We start from the raw sequence: 7,597 nt of genomic DNA on the forward strand, positions 1-7,597 counted from the left end.
TGAGTGTGCGGCTGTGCGTGGTCGCCCCCTTCGGTGTACGCTACAACCCTGCCAAACCTGCCTGTTTCGGCTTTTTCTGTGTTTTTTTCTCTCCTTACAAAAAACTCGCTGTAATCCTACAGGTAATTGCAATACCTAAAGAGTTGATGTTATTAACCTTGGTGCATTATTTTGTATTTAATTTCTCCCATATGGAAGGCCTTTTCACCTGTAATCTGCCAACAGTTGAGTAAAGTAGAGAGACAAAACATTCAAGGAGTGGGGCCTTTCAAACAAAATTATGACTTAAATCTAAAGTAAGATTGATATCCTCTTATTAGATCAAGACAAAAGTATAATTTAATACTGCAAAATTAGGCTTATCATCAATTATAAAAGATCATAATCAATCAAAATTAGAATTAATAGATACTGTTAGTGTGTCCCTACCCACCATATGTGAAAAGTATTACTGAATGCCCATGTGAATCTTTCTGTAATCTGTTTTTTTTTTTGCTTAACTCTTTTAAGTGACTATGGAGAATTTCCTTCCAGAAGGTAATAAACAAACTTACTTTCTATCTGTCACATTTACAAAATTTGAATTATGGGTCACTCAATCATAAGTATAGGAGAAAAGGCACACACATTTTAATGTGCTCTATATATCACAACTACTGCCAATACAAAAACATAATCCTGTTGAGATTCTTATCAGAATTTATTTTGGCAATTCTACATTTTACCCAATTTAAAGATGCCTTTACGTAATTGTAGTTTAAAATAGGCTTTCTTCCTATCAATAATTAAATGTTAGGGGTAAATGCATATTCAGCTCTAAGTGTTTGACTTGTTTGTGAAGTCTAATAAATATTTCAGAGGCAACAGCAACATCTGCTCTATATCAGCTGTGATGTTTAAAGTACTTTCTAGTTCAACTGTAAAGTATTTAGTCAAATAGTATAAATTCAGATGTGTAAGTATTCAGATACGGACAGGTTCTGTTCTTTGTTTACACCCTGAGATGTACCAGTATACTTGTGCAACTCAGTATTGCAACATTTGACCCAAGTGTTTTCCTCAACCTCTGCTGAAACCGCCGACACTGGCGTTTGGTAGGTTAACAAGGAGACCATCTGTCTTGTTCCGTCTGACAACACTTTTGTTTGATTAGGTTCTGATCCTAAATCCACCACCATATACTTATCTCCAATTCCTAGCTTCTCCTTCTGGGTTAAAAAAAGACTGGTCAAGAGTTCCTGGCCCTGGAAGTGTGTTTGGTCACCCAGAGAACAAGAGAGGGGCCATGTGTGGCCTTTAATTCACTGCATTGTCTGCCAAAAGCTAATCTTGGCCAGGCTCAGAGTCTTACTGCTCACGGGCCGAGAATGGATGAGTGAAAAGTTAAATATGCTTTCAAATGTAAAACTGAAGCTGGGCCTGGTATTGTGGCTTGTGTCATTGTGGGAATGTGAGATTTGCCGTTGACCCAGGCAACAGGAGTAAAGGGGCCAGTTTCAGTTTGAGAAGCTGCATTCAGGCGCATGTTTGCAGGCGGAGGGCTGCAATTCAATGGTTACATACCAATTTTCATGCCGTCCCATGTGTGAAAAATAAATTGATGTCTAACCGCGAGAGTCTGTCAACCAGAATTGATGGCGTACTGTACATCACATACTGAATCCAAATTTGGTTAAGCTGACCTTTATTCTGTCACCTTCATAACATGAAATGGTGCCGCTTTTATCTCGTCTGCAACAAATTTGATTTACATACTGCTTTCTGATTAAAACCACTCGTGTTTTCAGGAACTTTCTTATCTGAGATCATTTTAATACTATCTTGAATATTATTCAACTGAATTCAATCAGTATTTTTACAATAACAATGTATGAGTGACAATTTGTAAACAATTTGCTACTGTGAAAGGGGTTGCTTGTTAGTGATGAAGCTACAGAAAAGTATCAACTCAGTCTGCAGCTCCCCAAAGTTTTTTTAGTGAGTTTTATCTCAATGTGAACTGTCCTGCATGCAACATTTACTGTTTTGTCTCAAGCTCAATGTCAATCTCAATAGGTTCAGCTAGAGCAGTCTGACGTTTTTTCTGCAAAATAAGCTCTGTAAGTCCACTGTATACTACTTGGCAACAACAACAGGCAGGCAGACACGCTAAGCTGGTGAACATTACGGTGCATTTAGTAGAGAACGAGGTTGATATTTCCCCCAAGAGTTGGCAAAGACCAAAAGCAGAGCTAAAAGGGGTATGACTTCTACATTTACACATACTGGGTTTCCAGAAGCATGATTTTAAATGGATAAATGTTGCTCTGTAGCTGCTCGATGGATAAGTAATAATCTGCCAATAAGTCGGTCATATCAACTTAAAAGGTGATATGTCAGTGAAGCGTCCTTAACTTGTTCCTGCTGCATCCAAGTGGCGAAAAAGACACCAACGGTCTTTAGTGGAAGGAGCTTATTGTGAGCCACAGCTACGGCATAGGGTTCCAGAAATAACGACAATTTGGTGTCAGTTCAGATGACGTCTATATAACGTGTTTTTTTTTTATGAGTTTTTCCTCGTTAGGAGGAGGCAGTTGGGTGGATGGGTCAATACAACAGCAAAATCAGGTGCAGCACAGCGCTGGTAGCTTCTCGTTTTTAACTACAAGGCGGGACAGCTTTTTAAAACTGCAAACTGTGTTTTTTGTGCCTAAACCAAATTTATGAAACACTCGTGGGTTACATCTGAAAGTGGGCACAAATGACATATATGGCCGTATGGGTTGGAGGATTTGTTTGAGATCAAATGTGATCTCTGGTGAAACTGGGCCACAGCTGCAGTAAAGAATAAGACAAAAAAAGCTCAGAATATAAAATAGGCCTTAGAGTAAAACTGACCATATGAACAGATACAGGTTCAGGACTGAGAGGAATGAAACATTAGGGTGCAATATACTAAGAATATGAAATGTGCTTTGTGACTTGAAATTCAAAATTCTAAAAGGAGATAATTTGGAGCTATACGTCAACAAATGCATGCGTAATACAGCTATTCAGCTTTGTCTTTATTTAAAGTCCAGATAATGAAAATGGTACCTATTCACAGCACTGACAGCCATGTATGATGTGCATGCTGTCTACTCTTGTAACCACTGTTTTAATTAGAACATGATGCACATATGGATGGAGACGGAATGAACTAAATATCTCTTTAATGTGTTACTGAAAATCAATCTGGTCTCATTGTCATTAGATCATGGACCTATCAAACATCAGATCAATGACTGAATTTAGTATCTGTGTTAACAAGATGTATTCTAAACTGTTTAAAGCGATGTAGCATTCATCACTGTTGTTGACAAGTTGATTCTAAAAGATTTAAGCAGGTCTGTAAATGACTTACTCAATTCCTATGGGTTTGTGAAATTTCAGTCTACAGCAGTGGGTTCTTTTCATTTCCAAGAAAAAAAAATTGTTAGCTTTTGAATTAAGGCTTAGTACTGTGACTCAAATTATATGCCCCATAAAACTCCTAATTAGGGAATGCTGGGCTATGCTGCACCGCCACTCCCTGTCATCTTTTTCCTACTTTGCTTTTTCTTTTTTTAATGAACAAAGGAACTCATCAGAAACTGCATGTGCGGTTCTCCGTTCTCTGTATTTGTAATGTTGTAAAACACGGGTGACATTTTGTTGTAAAGGAACGGATCTGCCACAGCAGAATATATTGAGGGAGATCAGTACATTCAATATATATTTTTCATCAAACTTGAAGCTTTTTGTATAAAATAGCTGACAAATGCCTGACTGAGGCTGGGTAGATTCAATTATTCAAATTTATTCACTCACAGCAAGTAACACATTTTGCTGAAATTCTGGCAGAATGCACTAACTATGCACCAACAACAACAGCTCTTTGCTGAGGCAATCTCGCAACCCATCGACTATCGGTCTGAAGACAACTAAACCTCTGGGGACAACAGCCAATATTTCCAAGTTGCTCCATTTGCAGAGGAACAGTACTACATGGCACACCTACAACATGATCGGCTCACTTCGCAGCAATTAGTGGAAGTGGAAGTTTAGGTACCTCAGTGGGCGTTTTGTGTATTCTGCTAGAGTGCAGATACACCCTTCTCTAATGGTTTCGGGTGTCTGTTTTAGCCAGCAGATATCCATGCCAAGACTTTTTCTTCCATGCGTCAATTTTTGTTTACAGTCCAATTATTGACATGAGAAACAAGAGTGTAGCTGAGAAATGACGTCTGCGAGCAGATTGTTTCACAAGTAGCCAGTTTACCCTCCGTTAATAGTTTAAAACCACAGCAACAAAGCTAATGAGCTACATCATCTCCAGACGATAACTGATGGGTTCCGAGATTTTATTTCAGCCAAAGTGTTCTGACTTTTTAGCTCTACACGGACTGTTTACCTGCATGCAACAAGAGCCTGCTCAAAAGCGATTGGTCAATACTACTTGGACGACAAAAGGACTACAGTTGTAAAACAGAACCCTCCTGGTACCTCAATCCTGTCACATTGTCTATGACTCTGCAATAAAATGCAAATTTCTGTTTTCAAAGATCAGGGCCAAGTTAAATTAGATCTTTTGCATTCGAGAAAAATGTAAGGCAGCCTAGCGATATCACCTTAACTTAAATGAACTTTCATGCTCTAACCATCCATCTGAATATTTACACTCAACAAATTTTAAGTATTTCCATCTGTGTGGAGCCAGCAGTATCTTTAATGTAAACATCAGCTCACATTCCAAAAGCTTTAGCTCTATGCGCATGTAGAGAAGGTTAGCAGTTACAGAACGTATAGCTTCTTCAGCGTGTTCATTAAAGCCCCAGTACATCAGTGACAAACAGGTAAGACACAAACATTCGTGCTGGAAAAAGTCATACAGTCAAGTGTGTTAGATCATAAATTGTGAAAGGACCCAAAACGATGTTCGATGTTCCTTTCCCGAAGAAGGTCTGAGGAACAAAATATTGTTAATAAATTGAGTACAAGTGATTGTCAGAGTGCAGGATGTTTTGATAATTTCAAAGTGCATCAGTGTTAAAACTATGATTGCCGTTTTACTATTTGTAAACAAGATAACTTAAGATAAGGCTAATAATTAACAGAATACTGTATGCCATTCTAAATTGCCTTATAGTCTCCATCATCAAGAGCACCCTTTATGATGACAGTGAAAAACAGTAGCAAAGGCATGCAATTGCACAGATAATCCACTACTCAATCAAAAACATTCAATATCCCTGGAATATTATGAGTAATATATTATAGAGAATGGATAAAACAAACAAAAAAAATAAGCAGGCTGTTCCTACAGTGTTATTTTAGCTTTGAAACTGACATTTTTCTAGTTGGTTGTTTTTTGTAAAAAAAAAAAAAAATAAAAAAAAATAAAAAAAATCCTATTTCCTTTGAAGCTTGACAATTTGGTAAAATGAATCATAAAAAATTGTAAGTCTGAAATGTTTTGGTATTTAAAATTGTCAATCAAAACTGATTGGGTTTGTAACTCATTATATATCAGTGTAATATAAACTGAACAGACAATTTCTGAGAACTACCATTATCCCAATTACAATCTACAGTACAAACCTGAGGCAACAAGTGTGTGATGTGGTGTTCACTGCGGCACCACCTCTGTAATAAGAACACCCTTTTTTCACTCTAAATCACCTTTCCAGCTCATTGGCCTTGATTTGGGAGCACATTTAGACCTAAAATGTTTAGTAAATTACAACCAGAGAAACTTTCAGCTGTGATAAACCATCCATTATTCTGTATCTTTATTCCTAAATTGGCCACTTAACAGCAACGTGGCCTGCAGACCTTGTAAATTCAGACCCTGTTTAGGGTTTGCATTTCATTTGGCCTTATACTGCCTCGTGATTACCACTTTCGATGCTGCTGAAGAAAACAATTTTTAGAACCTTCTCTACTTTTTTTTAGGTTCTCCCACGATCCTTGCGTTGACAGTAAGTGAATACCACTTCCCATTTGTTTGCTTTCAATTTTAGCTGACTGGTTTGAGGCTTTTCTCATCAAAATACCGAGCCAACCCAGCCGCCAGCACAACTTTCTAATGTGGCAAACTTTCACTGCACTTCACATGCTTGTCAGTTAGAAGCTATTTCCCTCAAACTGTAATAGGATCAGGGCTCCGAGCTGCTTCCACATGATTGATGAAAGATTAAAAGGATTGTTGAGATTGAAGGCACATTTAGCTCCCTACTAAGGTCCAATTTCTTGTCCTTGTGCTGGCAGTAGGGCTGCCACCATGCAGATGAGAAGATCACCGCAGCGAATGCCAATAATGTGAAATGGTTGTTAGAAAGTACTGGAGACATGCCAACAGGGACAAGCAGGCAATCATTTTTAATCAGACTATTCTGTTTCCTCAGAAGAACTGTTGTCAGTAATGGTCATGGAGGTGTGGGTAAAAAATATAAGAACTTGAAAAAGAGAAGTGTGAAGAGAAGAAAAGATAAAGCTCAAGCTTTGAAATAGCTGTTAATTTCTCTGACAATAATGTTGAATCCTGCTGTTACTGATTATGTACGTGAATCATACACATCCAACCTGAACCTCTTAAGAAACGTTTGACAGCTGCTTGAGTGAAGACAAATGGCCTTACGCAAACTCAATTATCAACCTTTCCTTCTAGAAGCTCTAACAGTGAAGAGCAGTTTCATACATCTTAGCTTTGTCCTTCATGCATAAATACATTTATGATACCGTACATGTATATATATGATTTGTCCAGCAAAAGGTTGAATGGTAAAAGGTTACCACATATAGTCAGCAGTCAGTTGTTCTCCCACGGGGTATCCATGGCAAGTTGAATGTATAGGATCCCTGTAATTAGAGGTAATATGGCTAAATAAAGAATCTCCAGCTGAACTATATGAGGCGGTAACTTAGAATTTTTATAGACGAGGAAGTCCTCAGATGTGCCATGCAGTTATGTTGGGTGTAACGTAACCTGAGCACCTTGTCATTACTGGTGGACAGATTAATTTGATCGACGGATTTTGTTCGTGATTTTATTGACTTTATAAAGCTGCAGTATATTGCACTTTGTGTCACTGTGGTCACGTGTGACGGCTAAAACACCAGCTGACTTATTCATCTGGAACAGAAATGCTGGGAAAGATTTACCCTTCAAATTATGTCCTCACTGCTTCCCGAGCCACGACTCTAAGGAGAAATACGATTAGTGGTGACCAACAGTGATAACGACTGCAAGTCTGTCAAAGTTGGGTTGCAGCTCAGTGCCCTGACCGTGTTGTCTTAATACGAGCTGAAGTGCGGTGTCAGGGTCTAGGGTCAATTTACCAATTCAGCAGTGCATTAAGTTGTTGCCTAAGCCAGCTCACCTCCACTGACAATTATTAATATGTGGCCCTAAGCAGAAAATAGCTGTGACATGTCACCAGAGACACCTTCAGAATATGCTATTTTAAAAGTACAGCAGCTTATGCACTGATGCATGCAAATATGTTGAATGCTACACAGCTGATGAATTATAAAGTAGGCTTACTTCACACACTCATACTGCAGTGAACACTCATAAAGTGCAACAATATAAATTTTA

Source organism: Embiotoca jacksoni, unplaced genomic scaffold, assembly GCF_022577435.1.
Source record: "Embiotoca jacksoni isolate LCO1_2020_lvr unplaced genomic scaffold, fEmbJac1.0.p SCAF_28, whole genome shotgun sequence".
NCBI lineage: Eukaryota > Metazoa > Chordata > Actinopteri > Embiotocidae > Embiotoca > Embiotoca jacksoni.